At 39.1% G+C, this 18,647-nt stretch overlaps 1 protein-coding gene across 3 annotated transcripts in view; it reads right to left on the bottom strand.

The window, feature by feature from the left end:
* Window positions 1–18,647, bottom strand: part of TSHZ2 (teashirt zinc finger homeobox 2) — a 222,473-nt gene that overhangs the window by 51,931 nt on the left and 151,895 nt on the right. The window lies entirely within an intron of this gene.

The raw sequence follows: 18,647 nt of genomic DNA, 5'->3' as shown, positions 1-18,647 counted from the left end.
TAATCCTGAATATTGATCATGGAAGACTAATGCTGCCACACTTAACACTTGGCATGAACTGACCAGTGTACTTACAATTTGAATTTCTAATTTTCCTTTTCCTGGGTTAGGAATAAAGCAATATCTTATTTATTAGATAACATCTTTATTATAAGCATCTCACACAGCCTTTCCACTTCAGCTCACATGGGTTTCTTCTGCTCTTGGCAGAGATCAATGAAGTCAATATTTCTGACTGCAACGCTTTCTATGACTTACACATATTTAAAAGGATAAATCCCAATCAACAAATCCTCTGCTTGAACATAACCATTATAATCCTTATCTTTGATCCTTTGGGCTACAGCATACAGTGGAAGGATGGAGTACATCTTTCCAGCTCTCTAGAAATAGTTTTTATGATAACAGAAGCTAGACAACATTGTTTTGGTTTGCTGGATGGGATTTCTCCAGCAAAACCAGTAAGTGGTGCTACAGTTTCAGATGTACAAAATGGCCAGACAGGCCTTTTAATCTGATATTAACAATACTGTTCATACCTTTTATGTAGCAAGATGTCAAAATAGCCTGTACTCAAGCTCCTGGACCTCTATAGGACTGAGACATATCGTATGATACTTACTATACATATGGGGAAATTAAGGCATATTAAAATAATCATTTCACGAAAACATTATCATGAAAGAGATGGTAGCAGAGCCGGAGCCAGAGCCCTGGGTTTTTCATCTAGTATAGCTATATTTTTAACAGATGAGATTAAGTTACACAACTCAAGCTGGGGAGTTGCCTAAATTATGTTTAGGGAGTTGAATTTAATCATTATAAGGCTTGTTTTAGTCTTGTGAATTTAGTGTGCTACAACCATTCTTTCTTCAGCATATGGAGGCCAAATAAGTTCAAAGTGAGTGCATTTCAACAGGGCTACTTTGGAGAGTGAAATTGTTGGCCAACCCTACACTTTACAGCTACAGCTACACTGGCAAATCCCACTGATACAGATACAGCTTGTCATGCCAAAAAAATGTTTTTAGCAGTTAGGGTTTTACTAGCTCCCTGAATGAAAGAAGCTGTATCAGCAAAATCATTTCTTTTTTTTTCAGTACAGCTGAATCTATGCCGAATGTTGTGCCTATATAGAAATGTTGTAAAAAAAACAACACCCCTAACCAAAATTACTACGCTGTACTGCAAAAGTTTGTACTGTAGACCTGTCTTTAAAGGTTCCTTAGGCAAAATTTTAACAAAAGAAAAGTCAAATGGGGAAAAGAGGAAGAGGATGGAAGGGCAGGGAGAAGAGTGAAAAAGGAATTCTTTTCTGCCCAGTAATCAGTGTTCTCTCTGAAGTTTTTTGCTTTGCTCTAGAAATAGCTAAACAACTTCAAAAGATGCGTTTGTTTTATTGAGAGATCTAATAGAGCTTTTGATATTGTGCCATACGTCCTGATTCTGCTCTCCTCTTACTTCTAGTCAGGAGTAAATTGTCTGAGTTCAGAGAAGTTACTTTGTGGGAAAATAGCATAAGAAAAGAATCAGGCCCTTCATCCTTAGCAAATATTTAATCAGAGCTTAAAACGAAGTTTAATGTTTGCCAAAAGGGCTAGTAGTCAGAGCCCAGAAAAATCTTGACACAGGCCTACCTGTTTTCAGTTTGCAGAATGCAGAGTTGATATAAAAGCACTTTAGTTCAATTTCTTTGTTCAACTAAAAAACCTTGAGCAAAAAAGCTTTGAAGCAATAAAAGTAGGTACCTGTAATTGTGATTACTGTGATTGATTTTGCTTTTTTTTCCCTCTCTTTCTCTCTCTTTCACATGTCTTGATTTTGCTTACAATTTACACGTTTGTACTTGGGAAAATTTTCCTTTCTGTGAAGAGCTTACAAAATGGCTTGTGAAAAAGTGATTTCACACATATTACACTGACATTTTCTATATTATACAAATATCAGCATCTTAACACTGGGGCATCTCTTTTCACTATTTGCATTTACAGCGAGCTTTGAAAGATTGAGTTATAAAAAAGAGGCTTTCTTTGACTCATGCTTAGTCTAAAATGCTTGACTAGCAAACAGTTTTCAAAAATGCAACCATAAAACAAATACTCTATTAAAAAAAGAAACAGAGAGAGACTAATAAAATCCTATGGGCATTTTGTGTAGAGATTATCTTTTAATGTGTGTACGTAAAAAATCAGCAATATGGATGTTTCTGTTGCCTTTGACCACTCCTTAAATACCAGCTATTATAATAATATATTATTCACTGTACACAGAGTCAGAAAACTTCAAACATGAAAGCAGTGAGTGAAAACAGTCCATAGTGAATAAGGTCCTGTTAGTGAAAAGCTTTTTTAAACTAGTCACTGTTCTTATCCCCAGTAATGAATTCCACTGCTGAAGCTACAGAGAGCAATTTTATAGAGAAGTATTAAAAGAAAGAAGTTCTGGCTGATTCTTAACTCTAATGCTCATGCCTTTCTCCTTCCTTTCGTCAGGAACTGGCAGATCACACATCCAATCAAACAGACTTTGTCGCCAACCCTATTTTGCCCTAATACGATGTTATGGTCTCAGAAACATTCCTTATGACATAGAAAAATGTTTCCTCTTTTGTTTAAATACCAAAATGATTGCTGATCATAGCTACATAACCCAATAATGCTCACAGGCTGCAGACCAAATCTCTTTGTAATGCAGTTTGGTCAGATTTTTTTCAGAAATACAACCTGAATTGAATTTCAACTTTTACATTTGTTTCAGAGTCTATAGAAAAAGTGATGGGGAGAGAAAGGAAGAGAATAAAGCCAGAAACACTGGCTTAGCAAAGCTGCTTGGTTCGATTCCCAGCCCTGGCACTAGTTCACTCTGTGGTCATAAGCAGGGACTGTCACTTCTTTATCTCTATTAGGGGATGTGACTTATTCAGAAGCACTGTGGCCTTTGCTATTTCTTTCGCAAATGCATTTTGATCACACAATAAGGATCACACAGCAAGTTATGTCACTCCAGTTAGGTAACCAGAAGTTCCTCTTGTATTTAAAAAAAGCAAGTGATTTTTGATACAGAAAAGGTAAAAGAAAGGCAAGGATTCACCAAAGCAATTGAGAATGTGTTTAAATTTAAGTAAATGAACATTTTCTGTGAACTTGACAGACCTTAGTCATATGTGGAAAGTTAGGCAGGGCCCTAGTTTTCTATGAAACATCTTTTCATGGAAAACTGTTGTAGATAATGCATCCGCTTGGCAATGTGAGCATTAATTTCTTTTTCTACCCACACATGGAGTTTACAGTGTCTTTGTGTATGTGCAGATGCACTTTTCCCCACTTCTCATTTATTTGCCTTGATAGGGTGGGTAGAAACTGCATCTAGATATTTTGGTATCTTTGACTCTTCTTCTAAATGCTCTTATCTTGATTTTGAACCTTTATTGCAAGGAACTATGATGCACAGCTGCAGAATCTCAGGTCTTGTCCATGACCTAATTCTTACTGTGGCTTTGAGTAGGATTCAGGTAAAAATGAGAAACTCTGAAACAGAGGAATAAATCTGAACCTCATGAAGCACTTCACTCTGAGAGTTACTTGGTTTGTATCTCAACAATCGCAGTGTATATTTTCAAAGAGGCTCTGAAACTCCAGCCAAGCAATGTTATTTGTATCAAACTATTAACAGAGAACAATGGCTTGACCCAAAACATTAAAATAAACATCATGAATAATATATGCAAAGTGAAATATATAAGTGAAATAGTGGATGTTGATGCAATAAAAAAGCCTTTGAAAATGCCCTAAAGTAAAATACATATTTTCAAAACTGAAAGTTTTATCCATTTTTTTCTAAAAGTCACATCCGTTTATGACCTAAGGCTACTACATGTATATTAGATATAGATCATTTCTAAGTGTTTTTGGCCTTTTGCGAGTACAACATCAATTTTTGCCATTTGCAAGTAGTTTTTCTGGCCACACAACTCCCTCCACCAAATAAATGTACTCTTGAGTTTTCACTCCGTATTTACAAAGTGACACAAGCTTTCCAAAAAAAAAAAAAAAGCAAGTTACACAGGTATTATTAGGTCAGGTGAGTTTTGCAAATCAGCAAGATAGGGATTGCATATATTCCCCTATTACCTTAGGCATGTATAGCAAGGAGTATGTCTGATCCAATGGGATGCTAGGCAGGTCTTATCCAAAACTCTCAAAATTCTGGGAGCACAGTGCCAAGCTAATAAACCCTGCTTCCCATCAGATTTATTACGTAGGGCTCAGCACCATGCCAATGCAGCCACCTGGCTTTTTGCTGGCTTGAAGCTTGAGCGGAGAAAGCCTGCCCAAAATACCATGCAGAAATATCCAAGGAGAAGCCATACCACCTTTTTCAATTACCTCCTGCCAGGATCTGAGTCATATTACCAAGCAGAAGAAAAAAATCTTCTGAAATCTAAGCAGAATGACTGAGGTACTGAAAAGCAGCTAGGCTAAAATGAATGTTCCCAAATACCTTCAGAGTCCTGAAAACAACATCTACTTAGCTGCTCTTGTGCTCTCTGGTATCAGAGAAGGACACTGCTTAGTGCATGTACTTCCTGCGAACCGTATTTCACCAAATGGTTATGGGCTTCCTTTCGCTCATCAGGTTTGACTGCTCAATATGGGCACTAATTTTTCTTTCTCTTTGCACGCATTAGGGGAGGATAACAGCTCTTCCTTTCTCCTTTCCACATATTTACATGGGCCGCAAGTTTTGAGTGCGGAGGAATGTTTCCCATTGCTTGCCTGTGCTGTGCTAAAAGCAATGGAGACACAACATCAAGGCATTATGCTACACAAACAGTAACGAAAAGGGAAGGGGCGGTCAAGCTGCCTTTGAAATTCTTCCTACATCCCAAAACACTGAAAATGAACTCAAGGTCCTTTTATGAACAGAGCTCCAACTTTCTTACTTTACCAACTGAAGTGGTACAAGTGATTTAATTGCTAATTTTGCCAGCAGTGGCTTCCAGTCCATTTTCTCCCATCTTAGTCATTTATCATTCACTCTCCTTCTCTCTTTTTTCTTTTTATGGTGCTGCTCTCTATTTTCAGTGAGGTATTATTTTAAAGAGAGCTCAGCAAGAAGAGCTCATCTGTTTCTGGGAGAAGTACCAGAGAAATACCAAGGCTGGGAGGGTCTCAAATGCTTCTTTCATGCAGCTGCTTGCAGCACTTGCAAGGTTTCTCTTGCTCTCTTGGCTACAGTGGAGTCTTTTGCACGAACACAGCTGCTCCAGCTCCAACCTAACTTTAGAAATGATGTTTTGGTGTAACTTACCTCTGTAATCAGCATCAGTACAAACCACCATTGTAACATTTTGCTTTCAGTTCAGTGCATTAGTATAGTAACACCATCCAAAAAAATCCAACCCAAGGCAAAGCCTGCATAGCTTTTCAGAAAAAAAAGAGTCAGTCGACTTTCTTTAAAACTATCAACAAGTATGCAGTCAGAAGCAACCCTACAGTAATAAATTGATTTGATAGACCTTAAAGAAACCTCTATACAAATAAGCTAATACTGCTCAGAAGTTCCATATAAAACTGAAAGCAAAACTGAATTTGCTGCAAAAAGCCAGCTCAAGGAGTATGTGCCCAACAAAGGTCACCCGGTGTAAGGCTATCTGAGCTTTCAGGTTTGGCATAAACTTCCTTCTCCACATGTGAAGAGCAGGAGTACATCCTGCTCAGCATTACTCAGCCCCCAAGAACTAGCCCGTGATAAACAAACCCACAAGCACATCCAGAACCAATAACCAGCTGTTCAGTGAAAACCATCATGAGCCATTTTCTGCAAAGTGCTGTGCAAGTTGGTAGTGAAAGGCAGAGAAATTTAGGAATCTTAGGGAGGGATTCCTGCTGTAAATGCCACTCAGGAAGAGAGAGAAAAACAAAATGTTCAAACAGTAAATAAATAAATAAATAAACTAACAAAATAAAACCACTTGAAAGTGTCCTTTTAAAGCTCTTAAAATATTGCTGATGAGCTTAAAATGAAAGAAAACAACATACTTACAACAAAAAACATAGCTTTTTAGAAAATGTTTGTCTAATAAAAAACCTGCTCTTCTAATTAAGCAATTAAGGCTCGGCAAGGAAGACATTATCATCATATAAAGGTCATTTTAAATGAAGAGGGGATGAAAAACACTGTTGTTGGAGGGTTTTATGAATGGCTGGTGGCTGCTGGTTTGAAATGAGCTGAGAATTACTAGATAGTATGTTTGGATTTTCTTCTGCTTAAATTCAGATCTGTGAATCTTAGGGCCTAGTCCCTGTGCAAGCAGAGCTCCCAGTGAAGTCAGTAATGTTGAATCTTTCATTCTCTTCCCTATGTAAATCATAATGAACTTAAACTATGCTAAATCCAGCTCTCATTGAGACGGTTCTGGATTCACACCAGTGGAAATGACAAGGGAATGAGGGCAGTTATACTCCCTCAGTACTGGAAAACATGCATCAGCACCCCAGAGTTTGTGCCTTGCACGAGATTTCCTGCCACCACCAGCACTGTGCTCCCATAGCGCTGGTTAACGCTGGTCTGGGGTGGCTAGTTAGCGCTGGTCTGCTACTTAACACATGAGGCATCCAGATGGCCAAACTCTTTCCACTGCAAACACGGCCTCATCTCTATTCTGCCTCTTGAGAGCGGTCCCCAACATTGCCTTGGAGAAGACCAGGAGCATGCTATGAGCACAACCAGCCTCAGGACACTGCCTGCACCCCTGGCCTCTTCCTGTTTAATGCATCGCTAATGTAGGCGTCAATAAGTCACGCACAGCTATACGCACACGTTCGGCACGTGTAATCTTAAATCCATTGCTCCGTGTTGCACTGTCTCTTTCTCAGCGGTTTCCTCTCCTCACTGGAGGTGGGAGAGGGGCTAAGCGTAAGCCAGGTCAGCTCTGGGAGTGCCCTTGGCTGGCCCTGTGTTGTCTGATTTTCTGTCTGCTTAGAGCAGTCTGCAGCAAGATGAGTGGATCAGGGATCCTGCTCTCAGCCTTTAGTTACAGCTCATCGAAACCGAGCATCAGCTCTATGATGCAGCAATAAACATTTATTCTATAGGCACATCAGATGAGAAAGGAACCACAGGCAGAGTCTGGGGGATCCGAACAGGTTTAAATAGATCTGATGTGATAATTAATGTCCATTGAGGGATTTGGAAAGGAGGGGGGGAACGGAACATAAAAACAATTTCCACCTTTATTTTAAGTTCTTTTGACAGATGGGAATATTTTCTGTTATGCTACTTGTGGTTTGGGTAATGAGATTAGGCCTCGCATAGCGGGAAGCAGAATTAACTTTGTTTACTTAAAGTGACACTGTCAGCTTAGAAAATCACATTTCCATCTGAAATGCAGCGCCTACTATCATTACAAATAATCCTTGAGATCATGGTAACTAAAGGAGATTAGAGGCGAAAAAAAGTGTTCCTCCACCCCCCCCCCTTTTTTTTTAAATATATATATATATAGTTTGTTCACACTGCACAGTTGATGACACTCTCTATAGCCAGTTTCCTGGCTTGGCTGATGGCACTTCCCTGTGCCTGGATGTATCTGACCTCCAATGTCCTCCTGGACCTGAAATGGAGGAGAAATGGGCAGAAGTAACAGGCTGGGGATGCAAGAAAGGGGATGAAAATCCAGTTGTGTCTAGCTGATCTCAGGCATACTGCAAAAATACTTCCCTAAAGGCAAATTGGGTGGCAGAAAAATCTCAGCAACATTTTAAAATGCACTAACATTGGGAGCATACAGGATGGGGCACTTTCTCAAAAAACCTAAAAAAGTAATTTGTAGAAGCTGCTTAATTAAAAAAACCCTTAACTTAACAATGACCCTTAAATATATTTCCACTGGAGTGGCTATAAAAAGGCCTGATGTTTACAGTAGCTACAACACACAGGGGGAGGAGAGAGAAGGGGGGGAAGGACTTTACAATATGATATTTACTAAATTACCTGCTTATGCACTGGAACACGCATGTATTAAATGACTAGGTTTGCATATACATGAGGGAAAATTGAAAGGGGAAAAGGCATTCTGCATCCTCTCCACTGTACCTACAAAACTAGTCATAATTATAACGGCAATAAGGGTTTGCATGGAAGAGAGCTCGTGATGAAGCGAAGGAGCAACTGAGCGTGTGTTTGTGATGATTCTCTCTTCTCCTTCGCCAGCCAAAGCCAAGCACAGTGACTTGTCCACGTGTTATTTTATGTACTCATGACCTTGTTAATATTTACAAATTGAGGAAATGCCTGATATCTGGCACAGTTATTACTGCTTCATGTCAAAACGAATGACAGGTAAAGAGTAAAATCTGGACCTGGCACAAAGATGGATCCAAAGTGCATAAATAACTAATTAAGAAAAAGTATTAATAAAAATATTGTAACAGATCTCAATCTGCCGTTGAGTACCAATTGCCAGTAATAATCTCTATGGTAACTGAACTCTCTTTGGCCTCTCTCTGTATTCAACTAGTGTTTTATGCTTTTTCCCCCCTCCTCTTTTTTTCATGGAAAGTTTTCAAAACTGGTTTAAATATTGTGATATTTTCTTCTTCAAGTGCTGACTGGGAGAAGTATTCTCTTTGGCTGTGTCGCTTGCTTAAGTGGATTTTTCCTTCCTTATATATCTGCCTTAGTGGTGACTTTTGTGGGGGCCACTTAATAGAACTTCTATTCAAATAGGAAATAGGTGAGGGAGGTTTTCAAAATCTAGCAGGTTAGCATGTTGCCTGACAACTAAATAAAACAATAAAGAAGAGGAAAAAATATATTAAATAAAGACGTTGCTTTCAGAAACCACTTATGTACCTGGGGAAACTTAGATTTTTTTTTTTTTTTTTTTATGGTTATTTGGTTACACATATCTCCTCTTGCCAGTTGCTCTCATGCAATCTAAAAGATTTGTCTCTGTGTACTATGGCTTATGTCCATGGGTGTTCCTCTTTCCCAGGCTGCTCTTACACATTGTTTGGCTAGTTGATTCAAAAGAAGGCACTATCTGCTGAAACAATGTCATACAGTAAATATTCTTATGTCACCTCAACAGACAAAAAGAAAAATTTGAAAGCAGACATGCAGAGATCATGTGAATGCTGTCTTCCTACATGTCCGTGTAACACCCCAGACACTTCATTAAACTTTTCCATTACAGAACTAGAATTAGATATCATAACAATTACAGTAGAAGTATCATACCTTTAAACTTTTCATTCGGGCTTTTTTTTTTTTTTTTTTTCCTGGAACTCTATTTTGGGGAAGGTCCAAAACAAGTAAACTTGGCTTCAACTTCAATCTATGAGTGAAGAGGTGCTCTTCTTCTCTATTAGCCTTCTTCTATACCTAGATAGCACTGATTAGCATTCCCCAATTGCCCCCAGCTAATGGATCTACTCACCTAATTCAGGCCCAAAGAAGATGCATCTGCTAAATTGCCCATCAGTTTGTAATTATTCCCAGCCCAGGGATTTTCTGTTGATAGAAAGCACAGACTTGTTCTCTCTCAGCTCTGAGGAATGATGTAGGTGTTGCTTTGCTAAGTTTTGGGGAAACTGCATGCTTCAGGCACACAGGATTTAGGATTAGAGAAGTTCAATGCCTCAGATGGAAGCCTGTCACATTCAGCAAGCTCTGAGGGGTGCTTGGCTAGGGCTAGGGCTAGAAAACAGGAATGTGCTGAGAGCAGGCTGATGCCTTGTTGTAGGATATTTCTCTCTGGAGGTTTGGGGGATGTATTCAGGACTTAAGGAAAATGGTTATTTCTTTCAGCGTTCGTACTCTTAGGAGTTCTCTAAGAAGGTAGATCTCCAGGCTTTCCTTCAAAATCCTATTAGAAGTTGCTCTTCTAAAACTCACTGCTTTAACTTATGGGATTTCTTAGGGCTTAGAGGACTTGGCCAGGGTTTAAGAGATTCAGAACTATGCTTTCCAACTTCTATTTGGCCTTTGGAAGTGAATATCAAGTTGAGAGAGAAGAAATAAGTATGATTCCTCTGTCTAGTGGGAGTCACTTACCTGGGAGAGGTAGAACTTGAGGTTTTACTCCCAGGGACTGTTACCACATTTTTGCTTCATGACTTCTGTCCAAACAAAACAGTCCTTGGAGCATGGACTGACATTTACCCTTTCCAGCTGAATGTTGTTACCACTTAGGCCAAAAAGTTATGCTTATATTTTTTTTCCCTGCAGCTCTCTGGCCCAATAAATCTTAAATTCCTTTTTTGGAAAACTGTAGAAAAGGCAATATGAAAAGTGTTCTATCTTTGCGCTTTAAAACACAGCTCCCTTTCAAGAGAATATGGAATGACATTTTGTTGTTGCAGGATCAGGTCAAACCCTCACTGATGGTTTGTGTTTGCAGATGTTATACAAATTAGACTCACTTTCTGCAGCTCTCGCTCCTTTATACAACAGCCCAAACCAAAACTTTGAATCTGAAAACTCAGAACTTTTTGAAAACGTGGAGCCGGATTTAGAGACAGATCTAAACTTCTCAGTGGTTGCCTGTCTTCCATCTGTTTGTATTTGTATGTCTCATAGGATATAAGCAGCAGTTCTGTAGTGTCACACATGAATAAAGTGGGTAATTATAAAATTAAAAGCTATAACATGCTTCTACAGGAGATAAGACTACAATTAAATTAAACAGTATAAACAAAACTGAGTTTGATGTACAGACTGATATATTTATTCATTAAATATAATAACATAAACAAGACTATTAACTGTCATATTTTAATGATACCATACCCTGCAAAACAAACTCAGGAGAAAGTCCGATTGACTTCAATAGCAATGTCACATAAATTTAAATCATGACTGCAGTAAAATAACGTATTATCATTCGTATTCATGATTATTTATTATGCATACCCTAAAACCTGTAACTCACTGAATGAATCTCAGCTAGAATATTTTATCTGCAAATTTAAAGAAATCTAGCGGAGAGTGCAAAAACCTTCTCCACAGGTATCAGGATTATAGTATTTCCAAAAGGTGAAAAGAATGCAGGCAAGTTTGCTGTCTACCCCATCTCCCTTCAGAAAACACTGGACATACATTTTGCTCAGGAAAGAGCAAAATTCAGGTAAATGCTAACTTTTTACAGATTTTTTAAGATCAGATTCTGATCTTTTTTTAAAGGTGGTTAACAGTCAGCAACAGTAGAAGCCTTAAAGAAAAGAAAAGAATTATATCAGAAAACAATGCATTGCATAGCTTGGGATAGATAAAAAATGAGTTTGTGAGGGAAAAAATTTTCAAGACTTCTCCCCTGTTGTACATGGTATCTGTGCCAATAAGATGTTAAACAGGACCATTCTGAGTCAGTAACAATTTATCCACACTTTGCACAGCATCTTTGCTAAGGTACCCAGCAGTGGAGAAACAGCTCATACGGGAGCTCAAGAGTGAACAGCACAAATGATTGAAATCTGAAACAGGGACTCACCCCAGATTTGGGAACTCACTGAATTGTGAATTATTATGTCAAATATTTCATTGTAAAATTCCTCGTTAAATTCTTTGGCGTTCACCACACACTCAGCATAACTTGAAGTGCTGAGAAAATGAGCACTTACTGTGCCATGACAAAGGCCAATGGTTGCCTCTTTACTGAGCTTGATACATATGGTGAAAACATATTGACTAATTACTTGCCATTTTCAAAAACTGAAAACACTCCAAAAGTAGGCCTAAGATAATAGAACAAGATAGAGCAAGAAGAATAAAGCCTGGGAGAATAGACAGGAAGAACAGCATAACTCTTGTTACTGCTAATCCCTCGTTCAGTATCTCCTTTGATATATGAATACTTAGGAATAACATAGCCTCTCACTGTTTCAAACCACTTAATGAAAATTAGCAAATTAACCCACCTGATAAATATATCTATTCAAAGTAGAGACTATCTGAAGCAGCAAGGATAAAATCCAGGTCCATACCTCTCCTGAACAGTACTGTGATTTAGCCAAGGTTTTGGATCTGGATTCAGTTTTGAGATGCTCCATTTTCTACATCTTTACACCTTGTTTTGTCATTTTCCAAGTGCAAAAAAGAGAGAGAATTAGGCTCTGATAATGAAATACTCTCCGGAAGATATATTAAAGGGATAAGAATAAATGTGGACAATGAGACTATCAGGCACAGTTCTTGCTTTAGTTTTCCAAATGCCATTTTTGATATGAACAGGTGACTATAAGACTCAAGCCCAAGCTGCCTTACAGGAGTCCTCTGCACACAGCCTTCTCAGCTAGCCTTTTTAATGCCATCTGATTTCCAACACCTCCTCCGAGTCACGACAAATTGGTCCACTCGCCCGATTAGGAACCTTCCCTAAGCACTGGGATGCATGTTTGACAAGCTAATTTCAAGTTAGCTTATGCAGCAGGAGCAATGTAAAGCTATACCAAAAAAAAAAAAAAAAAAAAAAAAAAAAAAAAAAAAAAAAAAGTTAGTTGCTGGATAAATTCTACATGTAATGGATGTATAATAGAAAATAAACCTAAAATTCAAGCATTTAGTATTAGAGGACAGGCTCTTTGGTTCAGAAGTAGAAAACACAAGGACTACCTGAAGCTAGGGTTAACAGTAATGCAGTTAGTGCTATTAAAGTTTCATAAATATGAAACCTGTGCTGATCCACAATTTTGAACTAAGTGGAAATGTAATGGATTACTTTTAAAAAATCAAGAAAATTTTGTAAAAACCCAGTAATTATTCCCTTTTTTTCCCTTTAAATCATCCAGATAGTAAAAATCAGAGTCCTGGATAGGATGCCTAAAGCTAACAGTATTATTAGATAGAGAAAAGGAAAGAGTGATCAAAAGTTTGACCCATTTATTAAAAAGTTCATAGATTGTAGAAGCTCACTATTCTATTATTTCTAATGTTTTAAAAATCAAGATAAATCTCAATCCATATAATTAAAACTGGACGAGCATTATTTTTATAAGCTTTTCACAGGTCTAGTCCCATGTAAGAAATAGTAGAAATTTTGAGAAAGTTTGCTGAATGCAAAATAAAATTGGACTGACATCCAAATATAGTTACAGCTAAATAATAATATAAGTGAGTATGTATGCATAAGCTGTAGTCACAGAGACTAAGAGTAATTTATAAACATTTCTATTGTATGAGAGAAAGTTGCTATTTTAGAAACCCTTAAAGAATATAATGTCTTTTATAAAAATTTCAGGAGAAAATTTATCTTCCAGCTCATAAACTAAAAATAAACATTTTAAGTGATTGACTTTTCTTTAAGGAAACTCTTGAGCCTGCTTTGATAATACTACTGGTAAAGTCCTAGTAAAACTCTTGGAAGAATTCCCAGTGATTTGAACGGGACCAGATTTTACCAGCATTGTTTTTCATTCTGTTCCTATTTAATTGTAGAAACCTGGGTAAATTATAACAATTATGCCCTAACTGCATGAATAGGAATGGGTTTAAAACATCTGCTGTTCTCCAAGAGGTGGGAAGAACCTTGCTTCACTCACTTTTTCAAAAGAGTTGGACAACCTTAAAGTCCTGTAAATGCAGAAGATCAGTAGATTCTTTTCCTGCTCCCATATAAATCAAGTACACAAAACACGTTAACTTCAAAGGAGCCCAGTCCTGTGAGGTCCTCTGTGCCCCCACTCTCACTGCCTCTCCCCAAGCAAGAGCACCCTGGCTCCATAGGTGAGGCCTCAAGCTTCTGTTGAGTTCTAGTTAAGCTTTTCCAGAGGCATTAACTAGGTCCAGATAAAAACCTCAAGTCTAAATAAAAGCAGTTTTAAAAATGTTCATTATTTCTTTTTGGGCAGACGGAGCCTTCTCTAGGCAGCTAGTGGGCTGCACCAGAGACACTGAGCTGTCACTGCAAGGTGGGTGCTGCTGAGGCAGAAGATACGAGGAAAGCAGGCAGCTGGTTTATAGTGGGTTACCACCAGGCCCTTTCTATGATTTTATGCCTTCAGTCACTTCTTGTTCTTTCCAGTAAGGATTTTTTTTTATTTTCCTGGAAGCTCCCTGGCAGCATGTGCTGTAAATGGTACTCTGACTCCATAGAGCCACTCAGGAGGGGATAACACAGTCACGCAATCACCCGGGAAGTTCTTCAGAAATTCGATTCCCTCCCAGAACAGCGACACCCTTCTGCGTCTATTTGTTTAATCTCTAGGTACAGCCTTTGCTGATGCGTATGCATAACTGCTAAATGAAGCCAGCTCGAGGCCTGCTCGGCACGTCTGCGTGCGGCACCACGCAATGGGCTGGGAAGGCCTGAGATCGTTCCCCTCCCTGCCTTTCATATCACTGAACTGAAACCATCACTCGTGTCAAACGCGAGGACGGCAGATGAAAGGCCAGTGCATTAAGACAGCACATAATTGTCAGTCTCTGAGTTTCTGACATTAATCGTTTTACTTAAAGAAGGCAGTGGTATGTTTTTTCTGTTTCCACCTCTCCCCACCCCCTGAACTGACAACACACAGGAGATAGTCTGGGTAAAAATTAAAAAAAAAGTAATGACTCAAAATTTTTGCTAATTAAAAGTAATGTGTTTTCCCATTTTTTGGCAATTTGATAACACAAAACACTTACTTGGGGGCCACAGGGGGAAACAAACTGAGACGGATAAAAAATGTTTTGTGTTCATCCAAGCAAGACTATGTTAATGCACATTATCCCATTAATGCACATCAACATCGGGAATAAGCGCGCCAATGCAAGCAAGAAGCATACACTTATCATCATTTGATAACATGTTTAATGACAGATTGACGGTTGATTTGCAAATGTGAACTGGCATCAATGTTGCTAACTTCAGCTTCTGCCGCCTCCTCTGCTATGCCAGCATATTTATGTGCATAATTTGATTTCGCAGCCACACTGTTAGTACATTTTTAATATTAACTATGCAAGAACAGACAGCCGAACTTAAGTTGCACTGATGGTTTGAGTTCATTAGATTGAAAAAGATGGGCAATGATGACAAAGATGGAGATGGCAGCACAACATCAAAGAGGCAACACTTAACAAACACACTCCATTTTGAACAAACCGAACTAACACATTTCATGTTGTCGGCTGCAGCAGAGCCCTTATGTACAACAGTAAGAAAAAAAATATGCTTCTGCCCTGGGCATACTGACAGCAACTCTACAAGAAGCTTAGCAGGCTCCTGGACACACAGTTGTAAGATATTTCACTCATCTATTGCAGGTAAAGGAGCTGATTCTGGTCTCATGTCAGAGTGACAACAACGTAATTCAGCTGCCTTGCACTGGAGTTACTCCTGATTTACATGGGTACAAGTGAGAGTGCCTGCCTGTTCCCACTCTCCTTCCCTAGTTTGCTTTTCACAGCTGGGATTCTTTATGACGAATAATAAAAAGATTTTGTTGAGAGCTCAGCTCTTGCATGCCTGATGCACAGAGCAGTACTGCAAGCGCACAAACCCTGGGGCCTAGTGCTGCAAGGGGTGTGATGGCCTTCCTGCGTTGACAGAGTCAGGGAGCCCAGCACCACACAGGATCGTACTGTTAGTGACTTTTTCTATTTTGGTGTTTCTGGGCATTTCAGTTCTGCTCTGAAGGGAACATGTACCAATGAGCTGGGAGGAGAATATTTCATCCTCTGTTCACATTAATGTCTGAGCATATTCTGCATCTAGTATTAATTTGCTTGTTGTGCTGCAATACATAATAAATTTGAGGCAGTAGCTTTATGGTGCAAATTGTAATTTTAAATTTTATGATACAAACTGACCATCTGCAGGAATCTGACCATATAACCTAAGCCATTTTGTGTAGACTGTAATGTTAGTACCTTTGAATCACAGTGCAAACATGATTTAGACACACAATTAGATAGACCAGGTCCTCAACAATTCTCAGCTATCTGAATTACTGCTGAACACTCTTATAAATATATAGCACATAGGCCTCCCTTCAGCAAAGCTTTTAAGAATGTTCTTAAGTTTGCCTCTAATCAGCAAAGCACCTATTACAATTACTATCATTCAGAGGCTAGTCCTGGATCAGAAACTCATTGTGCTTCGCACTGCACAAACAGAACAAAAGCCTAGTGCTCGGGGACTACTGCTTATGCTCCTGCTACTTGGGGATGGGCTGCTGAAATGAGGCCAGAGTTTGTTAGGAAGCTCTGCGGGAGAAAGGAGCAGAGAGAGAGATTCATGTCTCTGCTGAGAAGTTGTTCAATAGAATAAACTAGTAACTCCCTTAAGAGGAGGACAGCAAAACACATAAATTATCATCTACTCCTGAGCTGAATCTTGTAAAGACTGCACCTACTTGTCAGAATGGCAAACTGGGTAACAGAGCAGAAAAGGATCTTGCATCAGCAAATGATCTTCATCCCATCCTAGGAAGGATCAGGGCTTAGGATTCCTGCCGCCTTGCACTTGGCAGGAACTCTTGAGTAAAATGCCTCCTGCAGGATGCTATCCTTGCCTAGCTATAAAGAAAGCTTTCACTATTGTTATGTAAGAATCCTAAAGGTTTAAACTCAATAAAATCTCTTTGGGGAGGTTTATGCTCTTTTTAAGAGACCTACATTGCAAGGGGAACTAATCAGTCACAGTCAGGCTATATTTGTTTCAGGTATTTTATTAAACATTTCCTGTGGCTGGCCCTGTGCAACTGAAGGTATCTGACCCACAAAATGAGGAATCTCTGAACAGACAGGCAGCAGCAAACATACTGGGAGACTCCTGGGATCTTAGACTGAAATATGTGAGCAGTTGGCTTTTTTTTTTTTTTTTTTTTTTTTTTTTAGCTATTAGGGTCCAAAACACATGGCAAACACAGGGCTGCACTGTGCAAGGTGCCATGCAGAGTAAATGTAGTCCCTTCCTTCAAAGGGAAGGGAATAATTTCCAGTGACACATGGTAGCATGTAGATCTTGTTAACCCTCATCAGGACACAAGAGATCTTTGAAGCTTTCTCAAAAGTGAGGGAACTAAAAAAGGAAAAAAGGGAGGAGAAAGGCCAGGAGACACAAATGCAAGAAGCAGGCTAGATTCAGCTAGAAGTTTAGGCTTATTTTGTTGTCTTTTAAGATGACATAGTATTGTCAACAAGCCATTCCCAATATGGGTCAGAACGGTACAGGAGCAGTTGCATTTCTTGCTCTGTGAGCTGAACAGCCCATCTGTGGTCAGCCCATCTCCAGCAGCCTCAGTGATTGTTCTCTTAACAGCCTGGTGCTGTCTCCTCCTTAGCCTGACTTTAGCTACAATTAGAAATAAAAACATACCACTGGGAGAGGCAATTGTGGTTACTGCTCAGTCATGCCTGCTGAGGGAGGATAGAGAGGGGACAGCAAGAGATGTGTACTACTTCCAATCTGGAAAAGCTCACTGCTACCCTAGGCATAGTCCAGGACAACCAGTAGTGTACTAGGTGGCATTTGCTGGGGTGTGTGATAGCTTCCAGCTGGGTGTTTCTCATCCAGATAGGCTGAGCTTCTACCGTGGCTGTGCACTTACAAAGCTGATCGTGGAGAACGCTGGAAAACAGGAGTCCAAAGCATCACACCATGAGAGTAATCATTACTTTCCCCAAGTCTCAATTATCCTCGTGACTGTGTTTGTGTCCTCTTTTCTGCCTCATTTTAAGTAAGTTACAATTCTTCCACTGAGTAGAGGCAGATACCATTTTGTTCCATGTGATTTATAGGCAGTAGCTAATGTTCAGTTATAATTCCCCAATTTAGACATGAAAAATAGCCTGTAATGCTCAACACAAGGGCCTCTCAACAATGATATATAATTTAAAAATTAACATGAGGACAGAGGAGACATGGGATTTTGAACTAGGGACTCTCTCATTCAAAGGTTAAATCTCTACAAGGTAAGCTAAAGGAATTAGTTGAGTTATTAAGTAAATGCCTCTGTTATATTTTCCCAGTACATTAGCTGTTGCAGTTTTTTCCAGTTCAGCTGTGTTCAGCCCCAGCATGTTCAAAGTGCAAACGCTCATGGCACTGTATTCATACATTTGCTTTTTTTCAATGTCAAACAAACTAGAGCTTTCAGAGCCAAAGGTTAAAGTGGAGGGCCCTTAAGAAAATCTCTTGGGAAATTATGTGATTGTTCTTATGTCTTTATCGTATATAAAACCATGCTTCATTCATGGTTCACCCTTTCTAAGCATCTTAAAAGTATAAAGGAGACATGACTCATTCCTGCAACACCTAAGTTACATAAATGGTCCCGTTAATTTACTGGAATATCTTGCATAACTAATCATTTGTAGGATCAAATTCTGGAGCCTCCTAACCCTCAGAATTGTTAAAGAGCTCCTTTTGAAACACAGAGAAGTTAAAACATCAAACTCACACCATGGAACATCACCAGGCTCCTTCCACAAAATGCTAGCCATAAACCTCCTCTTTTGTGAAAATCCAGCAATTCAGGAAACATGCAGGGAGAATAGGTGGTAAAGAGTAAAGAAATAGCTTGTCTAAGGAGAGTATTTGGAAGTGGCATTCTTTTCCTGCGTATTTTCTGTTCACAATAATCAGATCTAGCTCATATCTAAGGTGTCTGTTGCTGCACTCTGTTTAACCTTGTCTCTCTCTGGCACCAAGTATTACA

This window comes from Rhea pennata, chromosome 16, assembly GCF_028389875.1.
Source record: "Rhea pennata isolate bPtePen1 chromosome 16, bPtePen1.pri, whole genome shotgun sequence".
In the NCBI taxonomy this organism is placed as follows: Eukaryota; Metazoa; Chordata; class Aves; order Rheiformes; family Rheidae; genus Rhea; species Rhea pennata.
This window is presented reverse-complemented; position numbering and strand designations above follow the sequence as displayed.